This window comes from Anomalospiza imberbis, chromosome 1 (assembly GCF_031753505.1).
Source record: "Anomalospiza imberbis isolate Cuckoo-Finch-1a 21T00152 chromosome 1, ASM3175350v1, whole genome shotgun sequence".
Classification (NCBI taxonomy): domain Eukaryota; kingdom Metazoa; phylum Chordata; class Aves; order Passeriformes; family Viduidae; genus Anomalospiza; species Anomalospiza imberbis.
In genome coordinates, this window is record NC_089681.1 from 91,190,749 (window position 1) to 91,214,306 (window position 23,558).

The 23,558-nt window shown below is 41.5% G+C and overlaps 1 long non-coding RNA gene across 8 annotated transcripts in view; it reads right to left on the minus strand.

The window, feature by feature from the left end:
* The window catches only part of LOC137479415 (uncharacterized), a 74,483-nt gene that overhangs the window by 22,637 nt on the left and 28,288 nt on the right, over window positions 1–23,558 (minus strand). For 5 of the 8 annotated variants that reach the window (XR_011002238.1, XR_011002254.1, XR_011002242.1 and 2 more), the window contains 3 exons: window positions 19,114–19,302; window positions 17,799–17,891; window positions 12,699–12,817 (listed from right to left, as the gene is read on the minus strand). This is a non-coding gene — a long non-coding RNA (uncharacterized lncRNA). The remainder of the gene's footprint in view (window positions 1–12,698; window positions 12,818–17,798; window positions 17,892–19,113; window positions 19,303–23,558) is intronic. The other 3 variants (XR_011002249.1, XR_011002233.1, XR_011002237.1) reach the window with 1 other exon arrangement.

Here is a 23,558-nt window from a genome sequence, read left to right on the forward strand (position 1 = left end):
TAAGTGATTCACATTGGTGCAACAAAAGCCAGTTTGGAGAACCTAGCTTTAGCCTGCAGCATTCCTCACTAGCCTTATCTTCCCAGTTACCTCTAAATAGTGCTAAATATATAAAGGAGAGTCTTCTAATTGGAAAAATGTATAGAGAACACCTGTACAAAAAAAAAAAGCCCTTTACATTTCCAAGCAGCCTTAAAAAGAAGCCCTCTCAAACAAAAGAAATTCAAATATTCAATGCTATTCAAGTCTCCCATCTCTTTTTCTCTTTCCTTTTGTTAACCCCCTTTGTACTTTGTACTCCTGTATTTTTTTCTTTGCTTCAATACCAGCCATCATGTAGGTTTTTTTTGGTTTTTGTTTTTTTTTTTCCTTTTTTTGTCCCTCTATTCTTTGCATAAAGTTTCATTGTTTAGAGGTCAAGGCAGTGACCTGCCAGAAGGAAGCATGGCAGGCGCCTCTGCCTGTGATGCTGTGGAGGAGCTGGGGACAGATGTGGCAGCATCCCGGAGGAGCACTGGGTGGTGGGACAAGGAAATGTCCCCACCTGTGGGGCAGGAGGGCTGCTTTTCTTCTCTAGGCAGTGTCAGGGGTGCGCCAAGGATTGTGCAGGTTGAGAAGTCAGACTGAAACATTATCCAGTGCTTCATCCAGTGAAATCTTAGTTCACTGAGTAATACTTTCTCCTCTGCATTGTATAAAAAGGGAGAAACCTGTCAGTGAGGTCTTCTGGGTCTGGGGCTTGGGCTTGATCATTCAGGATCCCTTTATAGGACATTTTTTCCCCATCTTTTTATTTTTTGCTGAGGAAATGAGATCCTGATCCATAGCAAGAAAAACAAGTGCTAGTTAAAGGACAGTCCAATGATGGAAAAGCAGCCCCAGGTCATTCTTGGACTCCTGTCCTTGTTCTGTTGTGCTGAAGGTCAAGCAACAAGTTTGTGAAAGAGCCAAAGTTTTCAGCCTGTATTCCCAGCACTATGCTTTCACTGTACAAACTCGATTTCCCAGATCATTTCCTGAGCTCCAACTAACTTCAATGAGAGGACAGTTGCAAAATGTCTTTGTCTACACATGGCTGAGATGCTGCTGCTTCTCAAAACAGTTTATCAGTCATGAATACCAGATCTGTGATGTGCATTGTACAGTCCAAGTTTACAGACTTCCTTCTGCAGCGAGACACAAAGCTCAGCACCTTGGAAATTGAATTTCTCTTCATGCCATGCTATTAAGATATGTTCTGACTCACTACTTCCATTTCTTTTATATATTAGTAAAGAGGAAAAAATGGTCAGAAAAAATTACCTCTGTAGCATTATTTCTATAAAAATTCATTTAATATGTAAAGTGTTACTCTGCTCTGGGAAAAGTGACACCGAAGGACTTACGTGTAATTATGTTTATGTGTTGTGCATATACAGACACGCACACACACACACACACACAGAGCGCCTGATAAGCTGTGCTAATAAAGAGACAAAAAGCGGATGTGACATTTACCCACTACAATAAACATAGGTCAAAAAATAAATTGCCACAGGATCATTAGGAGCACAGTTATGCATGAATAGCTTTACATGGCCAGCAGTCTTGCTGCTCCAGCATCTTGTCATCACACAAGCATCTTTAGGAATCCTTGTTCCCCATAATATTTTAGTCATGGTCTCCACTCATTAGAAATGGGTATAAACCTTGAAGATGAAGTGTTTTTTCTACTTTTGTAAAATTTATTAACCTGGCTGGGTATTTTTGTTATATCATAAAATTTCAGTTCCTTGAAAAAAATTCTGCTATGTTCTTGGCCCCTGAGATTTCCTGGAGCAGGGAAGAGATTCATTACATGCACACAGGCAGAAGAAATAATCTGTCTTTCATTAGATTTGAATTTTTCAGTTTTCTATAGCTTTGAACTTCCCCATGTCCTGGTACCAGAATCCATCATGCTCACTGGGATAGGAGCAGGGAGGGCAGACCTGCAGAACAAGCTCCTGCTCATACAAAGCTCCCATATTTCTGCCCAAGAGATCCCAGTCCAAAATGTATCTCCCAAGCATGTCCAGTGAGTCCATGCTCTGTGCATGCCCTGTGCTGCAGGAAGACTGAGCATCATTCAGTTTTTGTGGAGATGAATGTATGTGGAGATATACTCCACATGAACTTCCAGGTGGCCAGGACATGCTGACAGAGGAACTACAACAGGTGTGTCTCCTCTGGCCCATTTTGCCCATACTTACTTCAGACATCCTGAAGTCTCACATTTTGCTGCTTTTCATGGGATGTGGTCACTAGTCTGAAGCAAACATGGGTAAAGTGACTGGGCTCCCTGGCTCATGCAGGGAAGCAAATATGTGTAAAGTGACTGGGCTCCACCTACCCCTGAAGATACATTTCCAGGTAAACCCCTGGCTCATGCAGGGATGCTTCCAGCCCCTGGTGGTCTAGAGCAGCTAGATCCCTCCCATTTCTCCACATGGGACAGAACCGAGGCCAACAGTTCCCCCATGTCATCCTGTGCCTCGTTGTTACCCGGATCAAACTGTGTCTGGGGAAGGGGGTACTTCTCCAGCCTGCTTCACATTCCTTTTTGGCAAGATTTCTAATCTCTTACTGGCCCAGGAAGTGTGGGATGGGAAGAGTTCCTTTTGGGCACCTCATAGCTGGGTTCCAGGAACTCTCCCCTTGTGTCTATCTGCTGAACCTCATGAACTGAGGCAGCAATTACTGCTCAGGCCCCTTCTTGGAGACAGCTTGCTCCCACCTGCCGAGCTTAGCCGGGCAGTGGTGAGTCAGGGGCCACGCTTGCCCATTTCTCCACATTGTTTCACGTTCAGTTAAAAACAAAGCTGTCAGTAATTAACAAAACATGAGATATTTGAGAAACCAGATTTGCCAAGCTGCTATTTTAGCAAATCATAACGGTGTTGCTGCCAAAATCATCACTTCTCTTCTCCCCTCTGCCCGCCCCCCTCCAGAATCAGTTGTGTGCTGTGAAATTGAAAAACTCTGTGTGAAGCAAGAAAGTGAGGTTCAAAGAGAGCTGTGGTTTTTCAGTTTGTTACACTACCAATGCAAAACATGCCATAAACAAAATTAATGGCACTGTCTAAAAAATTCTCACTCCTTTGAATTTTTCTTGCTGTCTGAGTAACAATTAGCGAGCTGGTCCTAATCAAACAAAACAATCACTTACCATAGAGCTTTGAGAAACAAAATTAGCATTTTCTCCCTTTAAACAGAGGGAAATTCAGGCTGGCAGAGTTGTAGTAATTCATACAATATGGTCTGTGGGCCAGGAGTGGAGAATGCAGTTCCAAAGTCCCAGTCCAGCACTTTGACTGCTGAACTGCAGTGGTGTCTCCTCCTGTTGCAGGATGGGCTCCCAACATTAGAAGTTATTACAGGCCCCATTCTGCACCACGCTTACTTAGTGTTTTAGGATGTGTATGACGCTTATATGTCACAAACTTTAACTCGAACAGGAAGCTCTCACTCTCTCACCAGAATTGCTTAGTATTAATCAAAACCTAATGTATGGCATAATCTAAAAACCTTTATTGTTTAAAAGTGTATTTTTAAAAAGAATCTCAGTATTCACCATCCTTTAGGCTTTGTTCTTAGTTCAACCATGCTAGCAAACTACCTTGACATTTCTAAGAAATCAGACAAAAATCAGGTACCAGACAGGATTTTTGTTACAGGAACAAAGCTGTATGAGGTCAGGCATTAAACAGGGTGGAAAAGGCCATATTAAAAGCCTGAGACAAGACCTGAATGGGTCATCAGAAATTTCTGTCTGACTTCTGTGGACCCTGGATGAGGCTGTGAAAGAACATTATGATTTCACATGTCAGTATTCAAACTTCAGGATGTCAAAGTTAGGACATTTACACTGCCCCATGGCATTTGGATTTGGTAGCACTATTTTTCATATAATCCAGTCTTATAGGAGACAACTTCTTTTAGAAACCATATAATAAATGTTGAATGATAATTTAATACTGGGATGCCAATATTAAATTCACTGATGTAATTGATTAGTGCATCTTTGTTGACTCATGGTGACATTTTCTGAAGTGCTTAAATAGCTGAAGAATACAAACTAATTTAAATGAATTTACGTCCCTTTGAAAAAAGGAAGCATTTCTAAAGTTATCCAATTAGGATATCCTTTTCCCACTAGAAATGAGAGAGACTTGAGTGCCAACTTTCTAAAACTAGTTTTGAAAATCTCACCTTTAATTCTTTCTCTGAACCATATTTTAGTATTTTTTCATCCCAATACATTAATGCAAGCACTGTCACTCCATCTTGCTCTTCTAACAGGTATATTCAGCAAAGACAGCAATACTGAAATACTCATGTAACCAAGATAACTCCTCCAGTACTGCACCATCACACTTCTCAACATGTGAGACAACGTCTATCCAGGGATTCAATGGAATTTCCTGGAGTGCTTTAGCTCCTATCTAGTTTCCCACTCTCCTCTTGCTGGTTGCCTCCTAACACAGACAGTCCCTTAAAGCTAAAATAGTCTGCCACCGTCTGTGAGTGCATATGTAGATGTGAAGCTGCCTTATTATCCCTAACAGTGACCCATCTTGGCTGAGAACTTTGCTGAGGGTTTCTATTCCATTGTGCTCCTTCTTGGGAGCTGCACTCACTCTGTGCACCTGATGCACTGTTAACAGGGGCATTAACTTTTACAATTGCCCTGACCTTGTCCTAGAGGCATTTGCATAATTATTTCATGCTAAGTAGAACAGCTTCATGTCTCGAGGAAGCTTCGTTGCGCCATTTCCAACAGTGCACATGGGAGCACTAGGTTCTGGCATTCCTTCAAAACTGGGTCTCTCATATCTGAAGGTATCAGGTACACAGTCTCTTCTCCCCTTCCCTCTTCCCAGCACTAGCCCTCAAGTGGAATTTAGGTGTGCTCTGGGAGCCCCTGCTTGGCTGGCCATTAATACCATCTATTAAACATAGGGGAAACCCAGAGCTTGAGAAATCCACCAAACCTCTGATGTGAGGTGGGTTTCTGATGAACAGCTCAACAGTTACCTGGTTTAAAGGGTTTTGTAGGTCAGCACAGGCAGAAGGGAGGCCAGTGCAGGGCTGTAGCTTCCTCCACAGTCAGCAAGCAATCAGGCATTGTAAGGAGAAAGTCCATGGTGTTCCAACAGTGAAGTAAGACTCTGCTCAGGTATGCTGTTTAGGCTGCTGCTGACCCACACCAAGACGCTGCCTCTTCTAGCCCACACAAGGCATGAATGTTGTCTACCACGCCCACAGCACATCTCCAGGATTATAGTCTGACCCAGTTAAGGCAAACTGTTCTTGTTTGTCCTTAACACTTTCTGTAGTAATTTTTTTTTGTAATTTGATCATTCTGGCCAGGCAGGGGGTGATGATCATTCCGGCAGCAGATCTGAACTCAAGGGAAGAGGGAAGCAAGTGCCTATAGAGAAGATAACTGATGAAAATGGGCTGTGTTTGATAATATCTTAGTTCATATCAGCTGCAGCCAAAAGAGCTGGTTTACATCTGATTATAACCTTTGTCTTTTAGAGAGCTCTGAGTCCCTTGGTGGATCTTAGCAGTTTCAAAAAAATTATCTGCTATCTGCATATCCTGCATTGCTTAGGTATACAAGCAAGATATTCCTTACAGCCCCTCCTTCAGACACTCTGGAGACACAAGACAGATGATTCCAGTCTGGATCCATTCCACTACAATTATCCAGTGTTTTTTTGTAACATATTTTTTATTTAAATAAATCAAGAGGTTCCATTTAGCACATTGCGTTTGTCTTGGCATACACTTCACACATGCAGAAACTCTATATTAAGGCTTTCATACAGCCGTTAGCAAAAGAATCAGCCAAATGCATCCCTGGTGTGCAACTGTACTGACTTGAGTGAAGTTTCACTGGGATATCCCTGTTCTGTTGATTTGTCCCCCTCATTCTCATTCCAAAAGACAAAACAGGGAAAAATGTATGTTTGTATTTAGTTAATGCAACATATTCCCCATATGAGATGCATGTAATCCCCTGCACTTCACTGTCTTCTACATTGCTTGCTGCTTTACAGGACTGATTTTCACTTTTATCTATCATTCTGCTTTTATGACAGCTGACATTACATGGTAGTTGCAAGAACAAGCAGTAGGAAGTCAGGAAACATTAAAGTCACCATTTGCCCATAAACATAAGTTAGCAACCTTAAAGTGAACCTGTTGGCACCAGCAAACACAAGAGCAGCAGGAGTCACTAAGTTCTGAGTGCCAGTCAGCAAGGATCAGTTCTTGGCCCTGTTTCAGTCTAAGGGTTTGAGGAACAACATCAAAATGTTAAGAAGAGCCAGATCCAGATGGGCTGGGCTGGTCTGAGAGGTGGGCAGGACATCACTTGGCTTGCAGTGCAGTGATTGCACTGCCTGCGTGTCATAGCTCCAGGTTTGCTTCAGTTGGTGTCAAGGTAAGCAGAGCTCTGCCTACTATGAAAGTCTGTTCAGAAAAGTTAAAGCAGAGTGACACCTGTCAAGGAGGTGAGACTTGGGTTGAGCTACCCTAAAAATTAATTTTTGTCACTTTGCTATCAAACACTTTTATCAATAACATGGATGAAAACATGACTGCATTACAGACTATCACAGAATCATCGAGTTATTACACTTGGAAAAGAACTCTATGGTGATAAAACACTACAGGCCTGGGGACAGAGTGGCTGGAAAGCTGTCCAGTGGAAAAGGACCTGGACGTGCTGGTCGACACCTGGTTGAACATGAGCCAGCGTGTGCCTGGGTGGCCAAAAGCCAAAGGCATCCTGGCCTGTATCAGCAACAGTGTGGCCAGCAGGACCAGGGCAGTGACTGTCCCTCTGTACTTGGCACTGGTGAGGCCACACCTCAAATGCTCTGTTCAGTTTTGGGCCCCTCACCACAAGCAAGACATTGAGGGGCTGAAGCATGTTCAGAGAAGGGGAACAGTGCTGGGGAAGGGTCTGGAGCACAAGCCCTATGAGGAGCAGCTGAGAAAGCTGGGGTGTTTAGCCTGGAGTAAAGGGGGCTTAGGGGGGACCTTATCTCTACAACTGCCTGAAAGGAGAATGTAGTGGGCTGAGGGTCGGCCTCTTCTCACAGGTAAAAAGTGGCAGGATGAAATGGCCTTAAGTTTTGCCAGGGGGTGATCAGTTCAGATATTAGGAATTTATTTTTCTTGTGGAAAAAGTCATCAAGCCTTGGAACAGGCTGCCCACAGAAGTGGTTGTAGTCACCATCCCTGAAAGTGTAAAAAAAGCAAGCATATAAGGCATTTGAGGACATGGTTTAATAGTGAACTTGGTGCTGATGCTGGGTGAACAGTTGGACTTTGTGATCCCACAGGTCTTTTCTAACCTTAATGATTCTATGACTCTCTGGACAGTAATCACTCTTTCTCCTGCCACTCATGCATCTTCCCTGTGTTTTGTAGTGGCATGATCTCTGCAATACTGTCTTTCTGTTGAAGACACTGTCTTTCTGTTGAAGCACTGATGAGCATTCAGAAAGTATCCATTCAAGATAATGATGGACTTGGGGCACATGGCTAGGGTACAGACTGGAGAGCACAGTGTGGTTGGCATGTCAAGAAGAAGGCAAAAGACTTATTTAATCACCATTCAAACAGGGTGCAGAAACCTGATAATATGTGGTCTTTTCAATTTAGCAGATATGTAAAAACATTCTGTGGCTGGAAGTTGAAACCAGTCAAAATCAGAATAAAACTGACATGCATATTTTTAACATTCAGGATAATGAAAATGGAATTATTTCCCGAGGGCTGCAATAGAGTATACATCACTGGAAAAGTTTTCAATCAAAAGACAATGAGGCTGGATTTTTGTTTTCCAAACAGATATGCTCTAATTCAAGGAGGAATTAATTGAGGCCAGTAGTGCAGTCTGCACAATAAAGCAGATCACATTAAATGGAACCCTTGATGTTTTTAGCATCTTTTACTGGCATAGCGGCCCAAAAGCAGGACTGTCCATTTATAAAAATAGTCTTATTTATTGCTAACACATACAGCAATGGGCCAGGACTAACATTATTAGGCTAAGCATTCATATGCTCAGTATCCATGGGGCAGCCACCTTGTGAGTCTCTGCTGGCCAAGGTGCTGTCAATCAAGCAGAGAAGTGTCAACCTTTGTTTCTCCTTACAACATGCAGATGCTTAGTCCTGTTGATGCACTGCCTGCCTCTTCTCTGCCTCCTCTCGTAAGGTTTTCAGATCTTGACAAGTCAGTGATGGTTTTCTGCTTTTTTCCCCTGCTGAATCTCTGATGGTTTTATTTCTCTGCTTCCAACTAGCACTATTACTGACCTAACAAGCTCACCTCTGCGGTCCCTCTTTGTTTCTGCCTTCTTACCTATCAAATATCTCCCACCTCCATCTTAAAATGGGAGTGACAGCAAAAGCTCATCTGTGTTAAAACTGAACCCTGAGTCGCATAAATGGTTCCAGTGGTACCGTTTGTTTGTGAAGTACCGTTGTGTTGACTGTGAAGTCAATAAACACACAAGAGCTCATATCTGCTCCAAGGCTTCCCCTCAGGGTTTGCTTCCCGTGTGGACATATCTCTTAAGGAAAAGTATCTGCTCAGCTTTCTTATGCATGAGGGCTGCAAGCACATCCAGAGAGATAGAAGAAATTATTCCCGCCTTCCTTACTGCCACGTAATGTGAGCCATGGCTATGGAAAGCTGGAAAATCAGCAATTAAAAAGAAATTCTGCTTTTGCACAAATACTGCAGGTTATGTATGAGGGCATGTGATTAGGATCTCATAGAGATAGGTAAAACTATTGGATAAATAGTACTAGGTACTGCTGTGCTCTTATATTTAATATTTCATATCTCTCTTGATAACTTCAACTATGCAGGAAACCCAAAGTCATGACTGTGGTTGGGGATAATGTATATGCCAAAGTTCAAAGAGCAACACCAATTCTCTAAGGTGTTAAAACTGCCTAAGAAACATAACAGAAAGAGTGCAGTTTCCCCTCTTCCCCCACCCCCCTCTGCCCCATTTTCTAAATTCAAACCTTAACTACAAAAGAAAATTCAGCAACTTCACCCTGGGTCCTTCAGGAAATATGCAATAATTTGGATAAAATGTCAACAGCATTATGAACATTTTGCAAATGCCTGATAGAATTAAAGTATTTTAATTATGGGAATCTCCAGAATGGAAAGCAAAGGATTCTCCAGCAGTGATAACAAGTGGTACCATAGTCAGTCCTTAGTATCCTCCTTCACAAGCCTCTGTAGTGTGCCACTGTCCTGCGAGCTACACAAAACCTGTGCATGCATCCCTCTCAGCATTGCTGTAGCAAGCTGAGGGGAAAAACTTCCTTCAGCTTTAGTGCAAAGACTTCCTTGGTGGCCAGGCAAGTAATGTTTGTTCTGGCTGTAGTATCTCTTTTAAAGGTTACATATTGCTGTGCCTGGAAACTCTACTTAATGGCTGTGTGTGTGTGTGTGTGTGTGTGTGTGCGTGTGTGTGTGTGTGTGTGTGTGTGAAACTCTGACAGATGGATTATAGAGATTGATTACACTGGACATTTTTATGTACTTGTAACCTGATAAAAAATATTTCATTTTTATATCCATAGATACTTTGAGAAGTAAAATAACAGCAACTCCCCACCCCTCCCCAGCCAAACAACCCCCCAAACCCACAAAACCCTGGCCCCAACCAACAAAAGCAAAACACTAGGAGAGATGCAAAAGAGTATGAGAGGACAATGACATTATTTATACAAGCATCTACCTCACCTCAAAATAAGACTCAAGTGAGTTGCACCACTGAGAGCTCTCCAAAAGCTCCCCATGTGAAACTTCTGCAGGAGGATGTGACATGCTTTCAGTCTGGCAAGGAAGGGACAGCCCACCTGATGAATCTGGCTAAAGTTAAAACTCATGAACTGAATGCCACTTCACATCTCTGTGCTTATGAGATGAGTACCTCTTTTTCCTCCAGCTTGTGGGAAAGAAATGCAACTCATCTCTTACCTGTTTCCTCACCCAAGGAGAATCAGCATCAGCAAGGTTCTCAGAAATTTGTACACATTGTTTTTTTTCCTTTTTCAAAGAGTCAGGAAGATTACAGGGTAACTGTTATCCAAGCATTAGGCCACTTCTGCTTCTAAAAGCAAAAAAAATCCAGAGCAGGTCCCTGCAAACAATTCTTTGCTTCTGTTTTAAATTAAAGCACTTCCATTCTCAGAGAGATTGTTTCGATCTGGATGTTGAGACAGCGTTTTTGTTGTTTCTTGTTTAAAAGTGCTCATCCATACTCAGTCACAGCAAAGACTGAGCCCAGCATTACTTAGGTGTCTGCCTGGGGTGCATATGTGTGTATGGATGTGTCCTATTTTTGAGCTATTTTAACTTATGCTTTATATTCTAGTGCTTCCTGATAAGTAGAGTTTATGTCAGAATAATTGGCCTGAGGATTTTTCTTTCCAGTCCAGTACATTTCTGAAGTACAGCTACATAGAAGATAATGGAAATGCCTCTGGAGTATCTGTCTGACAAGGGAAATAGGAAGAGTAAGGAGTGAACACAAAACAAGGACCTTGTCAAAGAGTGTGCAAGTGAATCAGTCCAATCACTCACCGTGGGTGACGTATCTGAACAAATTGAAGCTGACACAATGGTCAATTTGACCAAGGAAAGTATAATTTTGGATTAGGGTGAGCACCTTTAATCTGTCAATTGTGGCAGTCTTAAACTTGTAATTGAAAGAGCACAGCACTGCTTTACTCCAGATGTCAGTCAAACTCATTCCCCCTCCTCTGATCACTGATCAGCTTGCAGTCTCTTCTGCATTTACAGATTATGCTCCTAAATATGTCCTCTTTTAGACAAGATTCTTTGCTCCACCTAAAGAAAATATCAATCTAATAAGAACAGTCCTTCTGAATAACACTTTGAATCACCTGATTTTCAAGCAGATGGTATTCAGGGCACAGGAAGCAACAAAACAGAGCATCGCCATGTGTTTAAATTTAGCTCTTGCTCCCTGAGTTGCTGTTCGAGCTATAAAACACTATCTTACTTTTAGTGTGCTTGTGTGCCTTGCCATTCCAGAATTGAAGTCATTACTCTCTAGTGTAATTCAGAATAGGGTGATTTCCACCCTGGGAGCACCATTCCCAGAGGATGGTTGAGTTTCCAGCCCACCTTACTTGTCCCACCTGTCCCAATTTGAAATAGGTAAGTGAATGATTTCTGTAGGCATCTTACCCTCAAAACAGACCAAGGATACTGACTCATGAGAAGTAAGCATGTATTAACATCTTCAGGAGAAGAATTACTCCATCCCTGCCCACTCGCATGCAGATGGTTCTATGATTTATCAAGAGAAATGGTCCATATGCTGCTCAGTCTCCTGAGACTTTCACCCTAGCATCACCTCTTCCGATGTTTAGATTAAAGCAACATGAAATGGAGAATAAAATTATAATGACCTTGCAGTAAGCAAGGAGGTATCAGAATGACTCGCTACATAAGAGACTCTCTACTTCTTAATAGCATCTCAGGGCAATTCAAGATCAGAATCATGGAATTTTCTGAGTGGGAAGAGACCCACAAGGATCATTAAATCAGGAGTTTCCTTATCTTAGCTCATGCTGCAGGTGAGCCATACCCCACACAAATATCCTTCTCTGGATACTGAACCTGACATTCTCAACAGCAGTTTGAATTCTAGTTTCTTTAATTTTTTGGTCATCACTGATGACCACAAAATTGACATTTTTTTAAATGCTTGCTGCTGTTGCAACTCTAGAGGCAAAAGGAGATAGGAACTTCTTGTCATTATTAACAGCAATGTTGTCTTTGTGAGGCAGGCCACAGGGAAGTACTGAAGAGAGAAGCAGGTTCCCATTCCCTGGCAGGAGAAAATGCAGCAAAATATTAAAGTAGCTAAGCAAACTCATTTCTTCAGCATGAGAGGTTGAAATAAACAGGCAAAGAAGCATCCCACCCTCCAGAGCTTCTCAGGAGTAAATCACCAAACTATTAGTTATCCATGCTCTACTCTGTCATTATTCTCTGCCTGTCAGCTCCTTGTAAGGGCTGTCTGTTCCACCCCTCTTGTGTTATTATGGTTGCTATGCCCTCCTCTCACCAGCTCCTATCAGTTATAATGACACAGTGAGGGGAAAAATCCCACACTCAGGCTTCTAAATTACCAGGAATTAGAGGAACAACAATAAAATTGCTTAAAAACCAACCAACCAACCAACCAAACAAACAAACAAAAAAACCCCTCGACCAACCCCTCCCTGCCTCTCCCCGCCAAAACAAACAGAATAAAATAACCAAAATGAGAGAATTTTGCAATCTGTAGATGATTTCTGCTTCTGGGATTGCATACGTCATTAAGATTTATAGGTCAGTCCAGAGCTTAAAGAGCAGATGTTTTCTCATTATTTATCTTCCTAGCTAAGGCAGAAGATTCCTTTTTAAGGAAATCTGCGTAACACATGCAGTGGAAATAGATCAGGTCCAACAATCAGCCTTTTTAACCAGCTCGTAAAGGGTGAGCTGAGACACCCATCAAAGAGAAGTTTCATTTTACCCTCCACAACAGAAAGAAATGTGCTCACTAGTGTCAGATACTGAAAATGTCAAATAACAGAACTGAATTTTACCTCTTATCTGGCTGTCCTCTGACTATAGCTATGAACATACAAAGAGTATCTTGTATGAGCACTCAACTGGCTAGGAGGCTTCAGCTTCTGCACTTCATCCCAAGACCTGGATTTTTGAGCTTTAATCAAAAGATTACTTCGGTCAAAGTACTATTATGAATAATATCACTGCTACAAATGCTCTCTGTAAAGCACAACCTGTTAGTGCTGTGCTGCAGCTCCCCAAACTGATCAGAGTGATGTCACTTTGGCAAGCATCTGTCCTCAGCAGAGCCCTGCTGGACTTGTTACTTAAATAGCCACAGAAATGAAGCAGCTTTCAAGGACCCACTTTTCTAACCATTGCACCCCTTTGTAGGCCAATCACTGGGAACTTTGGAGGCAATTTGCACAGGTCATCTTCTGTTATGAAGGTGGAAAGGAAAAATCAAAATACAAAATATTCAAACAAAATATTCAAAGAACTTGGATTCTGCATTTTCTTCTTGCATCCCTTCCACCAGAAATACCTGATTTCGAGCTACAGAATATCTTTTCCATCTTGTGACATTCTTCCAAAATATATGAGTTCTACACATTTTTAACCGCCATAAATTTTTGCATAGACTCTTTGGTCTTATTTGTCAGTGGAATTGGTCTGAATAGGAATCTCACGTATTCCCAAGGCAGTTGGGACTGTGTCTGACCTTCGAAGTGTTTCTAACTCCAGGATCACAGAATGGTTGGTATGTGAAGATTCTTTTTCTGACTGCTCTTCCCTTGAAGAGATGTCTCTGCAATCCTTCTCATCCAGGCCTTAAAAGCACTGCTGAGACAGCTCATGCCTGAAGAACCTATTCAAAGCCACACACCTCCAGGGTGATAGATTCACATTAGAATCAAAAGTAATTAAGAGAACACAAGCTTGCACAGTGGCCTCACTATCTAAAGCTCTCCAAGTAAATCATCAAAAGCCTTTATAACCCTCTGCAGAGCCAATGCCCTCTTCTTGTGGCTCTATGTGATCTCCTTTCCTTTGCAGATGTTAAGGCTTGGAATTTAAGAAGCCTTGTCTCTTTTCCTGAGATCCCAATTTCTTACAGCAGCCACCCTGCTTCTCAGCATTTTCAGGCAATTAAAGCTTAAAACCCATTGCTGGTGAATGGGAACAACCAGTGCCCTGGAGCCTGCCTGCCCCCTTTAGAAAACCTTTTGCCCTGAGAAATACCACCACTGACCCCCACAGCAGCTGTGATGGTGAGGTGCTGTGTGATATTTTAACTCTAAGCAGGGATCTGGCCAAGCTGGATTAACAGGCCAAGGCTAATTTTATGAAGTTCAACAAGGAGAGTGCGGCATCCTGCACTTAGGCCATAACAACCCATCAGGTTCAAAGTAGAAAGAACCAAAGATAGGAGTGAATAAAAGCCCCAAATCATCTTTCATGGTATGAGAGAGCCATCCAGAAAACAAGACACCTACAGCATAGGTCTGAGGTCCACATAGGTCTGAGAAAGCTCCAGGGTCAGCGTTAGACACAGGAACACCTGTTTGTTTCCTACTGTATTTAGCCTTGGTGTGGCCTCACCTTGAGCACTGTGTGCAGTTCTGAGCCCCACAATTTAAGACAGGTGAAGGTGGCATGAAGGTCCTTGAATGTGCCCAGAAGAGGCACCAAAGCTGGAGAAGGGGCTGAAAGGCATATCCTGTGAGGAGTGGCTGAGGACTTTGTGCTTGTCTAGTTTTGAGAGAAGGAGTTTGAGGGGCAACCTCACTGCTCCCTACAGCTTCCTGAGGAGGGGAAGTGTAGTTGGAGGTGCTGAGCTCTCCTCCCTGGGATCTAGGGACAGGACACGTGGGAATGTTAAAAAGCTGCATCAGGGCACATTTGGACTTGACATTATGAAGCAGTTATTTACCGAGAGGATGGTCAAACCCTGGAACATCCTTTCTGGAGAGATGGTTGATGCCCTGAGCCTGTCAGTGTTTAAGATGCATTTGGACAGTGCCCCTAATAGAATGTTTTGACTTTTGGTCAGCCCTGAAGTTTTCAGATAGCTGCAATCAGTGACCATTGTATGTCCCTTCCATCACTACTCTTCCATTCCACTCTACCTACAACACAGCTCAGACAAAGATGGAGGGCCAGGCTTGAGTTAAGGTGGGGCTCTTGGGTCCATGGGAAGATGTGTGAGTGGATGCCACAAGTTAGGCTAGTCATGAGCATTAAGGATCATTAGTGCCCTCAGGGCTCTGGCATCCATCATGGGACACTGATCTGTCTATCTTTAGGTGACCCAGTGAGGTAGCTCAACCAGCCTGACCTCCCAATATCACCCATGGCAGACATTTAGATTCCCTTTTACAATATAGTTGGAATACTTAGATTATCTGGATGGTGTGACTGTCCCACTGCAGATCTCACTACCTGTCTCTGTCTGGGGAAATATGATAATAGTTCTACACTTGTGACTCTCATGGTCTGCTGGATTTTCCTCTAGGTAGACTGCACCCTCTCCTTAGTCCTGCAAATTCCAAAGTTTTCCTTAGTCATTCTCAGAGCAAATAACCCTCTGATTCTTGTCTTTAACCTTTTTCCTATGTATTTGCATAGAGGCTCAATGAGCCATCTGTAGCGCCAGTCTATCCATGCTCTACTCTACCATGTCATGAGCAGGTAAAGAAAACACATTAAAAAGCCGTAGTCAGTGCTGTGTGCCAGCTGCTAGTGTCCCTTGGAAAATATTTGCACTGTTTGTTACTGACATGAAAGTTCTCTTGGTAATTGGAGTGCTGCTTATAGTTCTTCAGGATTCCTTCCCTCTTTGGCTACCCCAGAGAAATGAGCTGTACAGGCTAATATGAGCATTCAGCTGAGCTGATCTAGTCCAGTACTTTTCTGTATTAGGCAAAAATGTTGTTTTCATTACCAATCTTTAACTCTTAAAAAAAAATCCCTGCAACTGTAACTGTTTCTCATAAAGTCCACATTGCATAAACAGTTGCCCCAGGTCCTGGGAACAACAGCCTGTTCACACATGGACTGCACCACAAAAGCAATAGCTCACAGTGGTTAGGCCAGGGCAGAACAAGGACGTGCTCTCTGTAAGGGACAGATGGTATCTATTTAGCTAAACATTCTTCCACTAAGGCTGTTTTAACGCCCAGATAATTTTTATCAGCTTCTTATCACATTTGGGAGCCCAGCATGCTTCTGATAGAGGCTGTGTAAGTGCTTCCCAGAGACTGCTGTAGTTTCAGGGTTCAAGGCAGCATATCAGCATGAAGAGGAGGTGTGTGGATGTGGAGGGGTGGAATAAAAACAACTTCATGCTATGTTTGCTGATTTTGAAATGTTCTTGGATGATTTTCCAGGTAGAATATAGATGCAAAAACGTGGGAGGCCTCTTTCATCCATACTCAGTTTTGCTGTACGTTCAGGGCCAGACTGTGAGCCTTTAACTCATCTGTGTCTGTGTGCTGTTTTTTAGGCTGACACGAAAGATGTCTGCCAGTGCTCTGAGCAAATCAGAGATGCCTCACTGGCATCAGTAGCATAGTATTAAGCCCAAGCTATCCTGGCTCACATCTGACTGCAAAATTCAGTGTAGACATGCAACTTAGCCTGGCACCCACTCCTAGGAATGCCTCCCTTCCCAGATAGTTCTGTTGTGAGGACAAGGTGTTACTCATCCTCACTATGCATATCACAGGGTGTCTTACTGTTAGAGTGTCAGGCAGAGCTGTCATCTGAGAGCTCCAGTGCAGTGAGGTGATGCAGCCCGGTGTCAGCCCTCTTGAACTCTGACAGTACTACATGCGACACGAGGAGCATGACATCTGCACAGTGTATAATGCACCACAGCACCTTGATGTAAAGAGTGGTTGGGTGTTCAGAGAGAGCAGAGAGGAAAGTATGGGACACTTATGAAAGGCAAAGAAAACTCTCTCCCTCTTTCTCTCTCTCTCTCTCTCTCTCTCCTTTTCTTTCTTCACCAGGGAACTGGCTCACACAGTACTACAATAACAAGAACTGGCAGGCTGCCCAGCATCACTGTACTTTGGTTGTAAGTGAACTATGAGGCTCAAGCAATCTTCTGGGAAAAGTTCACACTAAATGTATTGTATGTTATGTTTTCCCCTCATTGTATTTTTTTCCAAAACAGTCTATTATATTCCTTCCCTGTTGCACTGTGTATTTCTTAAAGATCCCCAGGAGCTGCCCTTTTTAAAACCAAACATTTGGGTAATCGAACAGATCTGTTTTTTGAAGTAACAGAGATAAACTAGTAATCCTCCTCTCAGAGCCAGCCTTCAGAATAAAACCAGAGCACAATTCATTGAATGGTGAGGGTTCCTGTTGCTGGAAATTCATAAGTTTGGTTTTTTTTTTTTTTTCTCAGTTAAAGCCAAAAAGTTAAATAAGAGAAAGAAGTGTGCCATTAAAACACTCTAATTATCTATATGATGCACATCTTCCATGGAGTGGAAGCCACAGCAGAGGGGGCTTTACAATAGTAGTGCAGTAAAAAAAAAAAAAAAGTTCCAAAAGGTATAAAGGTATATTCTCTGTTTCACTTGAAGCTTTCATAAAAAAGTCCAATATGGTTTTACATGATACTCCTGGACACCTCAGAGATGACAGCTGTAACTTCCACTATAAGATGCCTTCATTTATTTTTTCCTGTTTCTCAATATGGTTTTTGCAGGGGCATAAAAAGACACATTTTTTAAGTTCACAGAAACTATGAACATATTGAATACAATTTACCTGACAAATCAGACCATGGACAGTCAGTTGGAAACTGGGTAACAAAAGTATGCCATAACCATAGCCCAAGTACATATTCTCCATTGCCCTGCAAATACAGATGCTGTGAATTTATAATGGACTGTTGCTTTTACTAATTAATTTTACTGTATTATTGCCTAGAGGCTTTCACTAAGCTCTGCATTGCATTGTGTGAGGTGTTGCACCTATGCATGGGAAGTTTCTTCCTCAGAAGATTTAGGAGGTTACCTTAGGGTCGTTTTGCAGATGCGTTGGCACAGTACACAAAGTAAACTCACAGCAAACATGAAACAGTTAATTCAGCTTAAATTAGCAGTGGTATTTATTACCTGTAATTTCAGGAGGCCTTGGTAGGAGTTTTGGGTGTTCAGCACTTTTGAAAGCCAGACTGAAGTTCCTTGCCATGCTTCTGACAAAAAGTCCTTAAAAATTAAAGACAGAAAAGAATTATTAGGTTATCAGTCCAAATGCACCCCAGAAGAAAACCCATTGAAGTCAATGAAATTTCGCTGGGGACATATTTGGCATAGCAAGATTGATCCCTATAGTATATTTAGAAGTGCTTTGTCCTATAGAGTTTTAATTAGCTTCACATTAGTCAAGGTACTGTACCATTGTTTTAATCAGCTACCCTAGCAGAGAATTGTTTCTAGCTATCCTTGTTCACATTTCCCTTCCCACCCCCATCCCTTGCTGCCTCCTTCTCACCCCCTCATTATTTTATCTCTAATTTGGCTAATGAATTTCCCAGACAGAGCCTTCTTTCATGTTTGAGAAGGACCTTGCCTGTATTGAGGCTAAAGAAAAAAAACCAAACCACACTGAAGGGAAAAAAAAAGGATGAAAGAAAGAGCAGATTCTTCTACTGAGAAAAGCGAAGGTGTCTATGAAGCTTTAAGCTGTTCTTTGTCACTCCGTCAAATGATATATAGCTAGGTCACAGTTTCTCACCCCATATTCTGCATTAAGGTGAGCATGAGTACTTTAGTCTTGACTTTCCAGTTTCAACACTGACTTGCTGCATTGTCAGAGCAAGTGGTTCTTATTTCAAACCTCTGCTTTACCAGAGTTACAACAGCCATAATCATTCACATGTACATGTAAAGAATTTCTCAAGTTGTTTCACAGAAATCAGGAAAGCCTTTAAAGTTCTTTAGTGGAAAAGTACATGTAATACAAGGCAAAGTACTGTTGCCATCAGTAGTACTGTCTTTTTTTTTTAATCATTCTAACGCAAGCATTAATCTTTTCTCTGAGTTTGTCAATTATTCTTTTTACCTTCTTTAATGAAAGTTTTAGCAAGATTATAGAGAATTTGTAGTCTCTGTATGCTTTCTGTCATATAATTACAACTAAAACTACTGTGTTGAGAATAACTGCAGAAACTGTGGGTTCAGTGCTGCCTTCTGCCAAAGAAAAAAAATGTCCACAACTAAGGAAAAAACCTCCAAAACCACATTGGACAAGTTACTAAATCCCATCTACGTAAACACGTGTGTGTTCATTTCTGAGTCACTGTATCATTTGACCATGCAAGAAACAAGACAGTTTGCTTGAAGAATGTCAGGAAGACCAGAATATAATTTTTTAAAATGCCATGTTTTCAGTTTTCTTAATGCTTTTCTAAAACAGGCACACACTCACTTTAAATTTAACCACAGAGCTTAATTAAGCTTCTTCTGATTGTGCTGGGAGGATTCCATCTTGTCTTCCTGTGGTCATTTCATCAGCCAGGGCTTTTTATGTAAGAATGTTCTGCATCCATGTCACAGCATGGGGTCTCATCACAGACACCTGCTCTCAGCCTGTGAACACAGATTTTAATCCCCTTCCCTGCAAAAATGGTGACAGAAGGACATGTTATTTAATTACTCATGCATGCTCTTCAAGACAGGGTCCACAGCTCCACTTGTTTCATATGGCTTGTGCTATTTTTGGGGGGTGATCAAATAGGATGGTTGTTAAAAAAGGAGAAAGCTTCACAATAGACTTCTCTTTGCTATTTGATGAGAACAATAAATGAAAAGATTGGCAGGATAAGAACAGAGTGGGAACTGAAGAAAATCTAGGTATGGTAAATATGGCCATAAAATTATTTGTGACTTCTTCTGTTCTCCCTGTGAAGATATGTAAGCCAAGATGTACTGTGTAACTTCACTCTCCTCCACTACAAGATCAAAGATCCAGCAAAAATTAACTGTGATAGCCTCGTTTAACATACTGAAAAATATGAAACCAACAGAAATTTACTAAATCCTTTATCTAAGTAAGATCTGCAGTAGTGGGTATGTTTCCCTCAGGTGCTAGAAGAGGAAAAAATGGGGAGGATTAAAGAAGAAGTATAAATTTTTAGTTGTGCTTAAACAACGCATTTGCTAAATCCCTCCAGTCAAAATCATTCAGCAATCCCTACAAAATCCTATCATGGACCAAAGCAAAGCACGGCTAAATGAAACGTTATATATTGTATCCGGCAAGCAATCACTATACTTGCATTCTCATTGCCCTCAGCAGCACCTGCATTCTTTGATCACAGTCCTTTTATGTGCTGCACTGTATACAAAAGACTGAGCCAGCAATTAGCCATTCTAGCGCTGGGTCCTGAAATCTCTGCAAATGCTTCAGCTCTTTAATGAATTCCTAAATAGAAGGAAGTTGCAAACAAAGTTCAGCTTGTGTATTTTATGCCAGGTTCCCACAGCACTGTAGGTTTTTAGAGCTTAATTAATGACACTTGCATCCTGTATGCCTTCCAGAGTTTTAGTGGAACTTTTACTGGTCACTTCAAACTTTGACATCTTTTGGACAATTGTCCTCAGAATATTGGGCAACCTCCCCAGTCTTTGGAAGGAAAAAACAAGACATTGCTGCCAATCATGACTCATCTGTATTAACAGGATGAACAAAAACTGGAGGGACAAAACGTGCATCATTTCAAGTAAACTACTCATCAGAAATCCTATGCATTGTATAGGAACCAAAACGGGTGATGAAAATTAAAACTACGGCCTAATATACCAGCATTTGGGAACTCTGCCAATGCCCCTAATTAAAATTTTGAACTAATCTCTTCAGGGAATCCAAGAAATTCTTTCAGAAAATGGAACATTCTTCTATGCATATCCAACTACTTATCCTGTAAGAGGGAATATAAAGGAGATTGTATACGATCAGACAGAGGTCAGTCGAGTGGAAAGGACAGTGTGAAAGCTACAGGAAATGAGCCATCTATAAATGAAAATACTGGAATTCCTTCTTGAACTCTGACTCACATAATGTAAGATTTGTCTGGTCCTCATCAAAGGATCATTACATCAATGGAAAGTCTTCATTAATTTTAGTGTGATTTTAATCTGTTCCCAAAACAGGAGAATATAAACATAGGTGTTTAGAATGTAAAGGTATGCTAACATGTCCTTTCTCCTCTTTTCTGCCATTGTTAGAGAGCTTGGCAAGAGAGGTTTGGGATAAATAAGAAGTGTAGAGGCTGGACTGGAGAGGGCCTAAGACAGCCCCTGACATTGGCTTATAGACAATAAACAACAGATCAAGTACCATCAGAGATGGAATTAGACATGAAAGGATGAAAAGGGTTGGTAATCAGTTGGTAAGTGGAGAGGGAAAGGATGTTGATGATTTGTTAGAAGGGAAAGCCCAAATCTTTATTGTTAATAAATAAAAAAACAACCAAACAAAAAAAAAACCCAACAAAAACAATCTAGAGTAAGATTTTAAGAAGAAAAACATGATTATCGGCAGGTGTGAAGAAGAGGGGAATAAGGTAACTAGAGGAAGTGTACAAGGCTAGGTTAGAATCTCACACATGGAAAAAGAGACAAGATAAGTAGGAGTTACAAGGAAAAAAAGTTACAAGAAGGGAAACTGCATCATACTGTGTAAGTTTTGTCTTTGAAGAAACCACCAGGGTCCTATAAAGAAAAATAAGTGAAGGCAGTAGGAGAGAACTACCAAAGATTAATCTAGGCTGGCTCTGCAATGAGTAAATCTGTTTAGGTATGCAACTGAGCCTCATAAATCAAGCAATCCTATCCTGAGTTCAACTTATTCAAATCTATGGCTTTTGTTTGGCAATGTGGAACTACAGGGTTTAATCATTGTCTTACACTTCCCTGGCACTCAGGCAGACTGGCTGACTTTGGGGGAATAGAGGCACAAACCTCCCTTTCCATGGCTGCAAAAGACTGTGAAAAACAAGGCTGTGAGGATTCTGTTCTCTTGGCAAATTCTCCCAATTGAATCCAAACACAACTTTAGCTCTGATACTCTTGTATTTGCAGAGCTTTGCCTCTTCTCTCTGACTTAGAAGCAAACAAAACTTCCTCTTTGCTACCTTTTTCTAAAGGATCTTTCTGTGACTACGCCATTTATGGGTCTATATTACATGTAATTCTCTGATGCCAGATGAGATAAGAGAGATAATCCACAGAAAGGATTTGTGGCATAATAGATTACAGCTTCCTTTCGTATGTTGTATGCATTGCCTTGAAGAGGCCTTGAGTGATGCTATAGGATCTCTGTATTCAGATTACAAGATACTTGCGTTCAGCACTGCCTTATTATGGATTTAGAAATACCAGCAACACAACTAAGTGGCCAGCTGTTCAGATCCTGCTGTTCTCTTAGCCCATGCAAAGGTAAAGTACTATTGTGGTCAGTGGGATCCTTGCCAGGGTAACAAGATTGTAACCGTTTTCCTTGTATTTGTTCAACTTTCACTTCAGTGGTAAAGTAGTAACAGTAAAGTAAATAATAAAGTGATTGTTTAGCAGGCAAAACAAATTATTTCAGGAAGAAGTCATCTGTGCTTCCATCGTAGTTTGTCCAAATCAGAAAACTATTAGTTTTTCTGCTTTTTTTTTTTTTTATTTTATTATTATTAATATCCAAACTCTTGTTGACACAACCAGCTGGAATCTTGAAACTGGATTTTACTTATAATTTAAGGGTCTACCTAAGGTTTAAAGACTTTTGTGGATCTATCTGAAGGTGCCCTCACTGGGCATCTCTCAGAAAAAAAAAGCTGCAAAACAGCTAAACTGCTGCTCTGGAGCTCAGTTTCTCCATCAGAATTAATATGGCATTACATCTTCCAGGGCAATAATCACTGGGCAGGTCTTCAGTTGTGTTTCCTGCTGTGCAAGATGCTCTTTAGATGAAGGAACAGAATAATTTTGGGAAACACAAAGGAACTATGTTCAGCAACTTTACAATATGACTGTTCTGATACAAGGCCAACTCTGGTTTCTAAGCCTGGAAAATAATATAGCCAATCTCTGTCATACTGGGTGGTGTGAACTATTCACACAATGGTATATCCTGCTTAGCACATGTGAGATATCTCTAGGAGGAACATGGCTGATGATATATTTACATGACATTAACACAAATGTCATTTACAGTGCTCATTTGCCTAATTAATAGTGTATTTACGTTTCTTGAACATTGTAGTGATAATTTTTTAATCTCCTCTCCGGTGAGAGCATTTAATAGAGTGGGAGAATTTATGTTTGCTCTCCAATGATGGTACATTAATCTCTACAGCAAAAAATCTGCTTTTTCTATTGTCACCTACCCTGACACTTTGCCCGCTCATGAATGGATCAGCAACATTCCACTAACAATAACCATTCTCAGTATAGAACAGTGATTCATACCTCTTGATTTCTACTTCTCAGAAAGAGAAAGTGAAGTAAGTAGCATGCAAACATCTGATGGAAATACACCTTTAGCACCTTATGTCTGTGTGATTGAGGATGTCACAGATCTCAGCTGTTTGCTGTCTTTCTGACTCCCCTGGCTGTGCTGAAATCACCACAGTGACAGCCAAGATGAAGTAGCTGACTATGTGAGCATTCCTTGTCCTTTCCAATACACAGCAAAGCTACTTAGCTTAAATCACCACTGACGGGAACTAACTTCTTAAACAGGTTTGAACTTGATCCTTGTTGAGCACATCTGACTGTGCCCCAGATTGCCTAGTTCAGCTCCACACCAGCACATGTACCCTATTATCAGCAGCAGCAGCTCGACATCAGTCAGCAGCTGGCAGACGAGCCCTTGGGGACTTT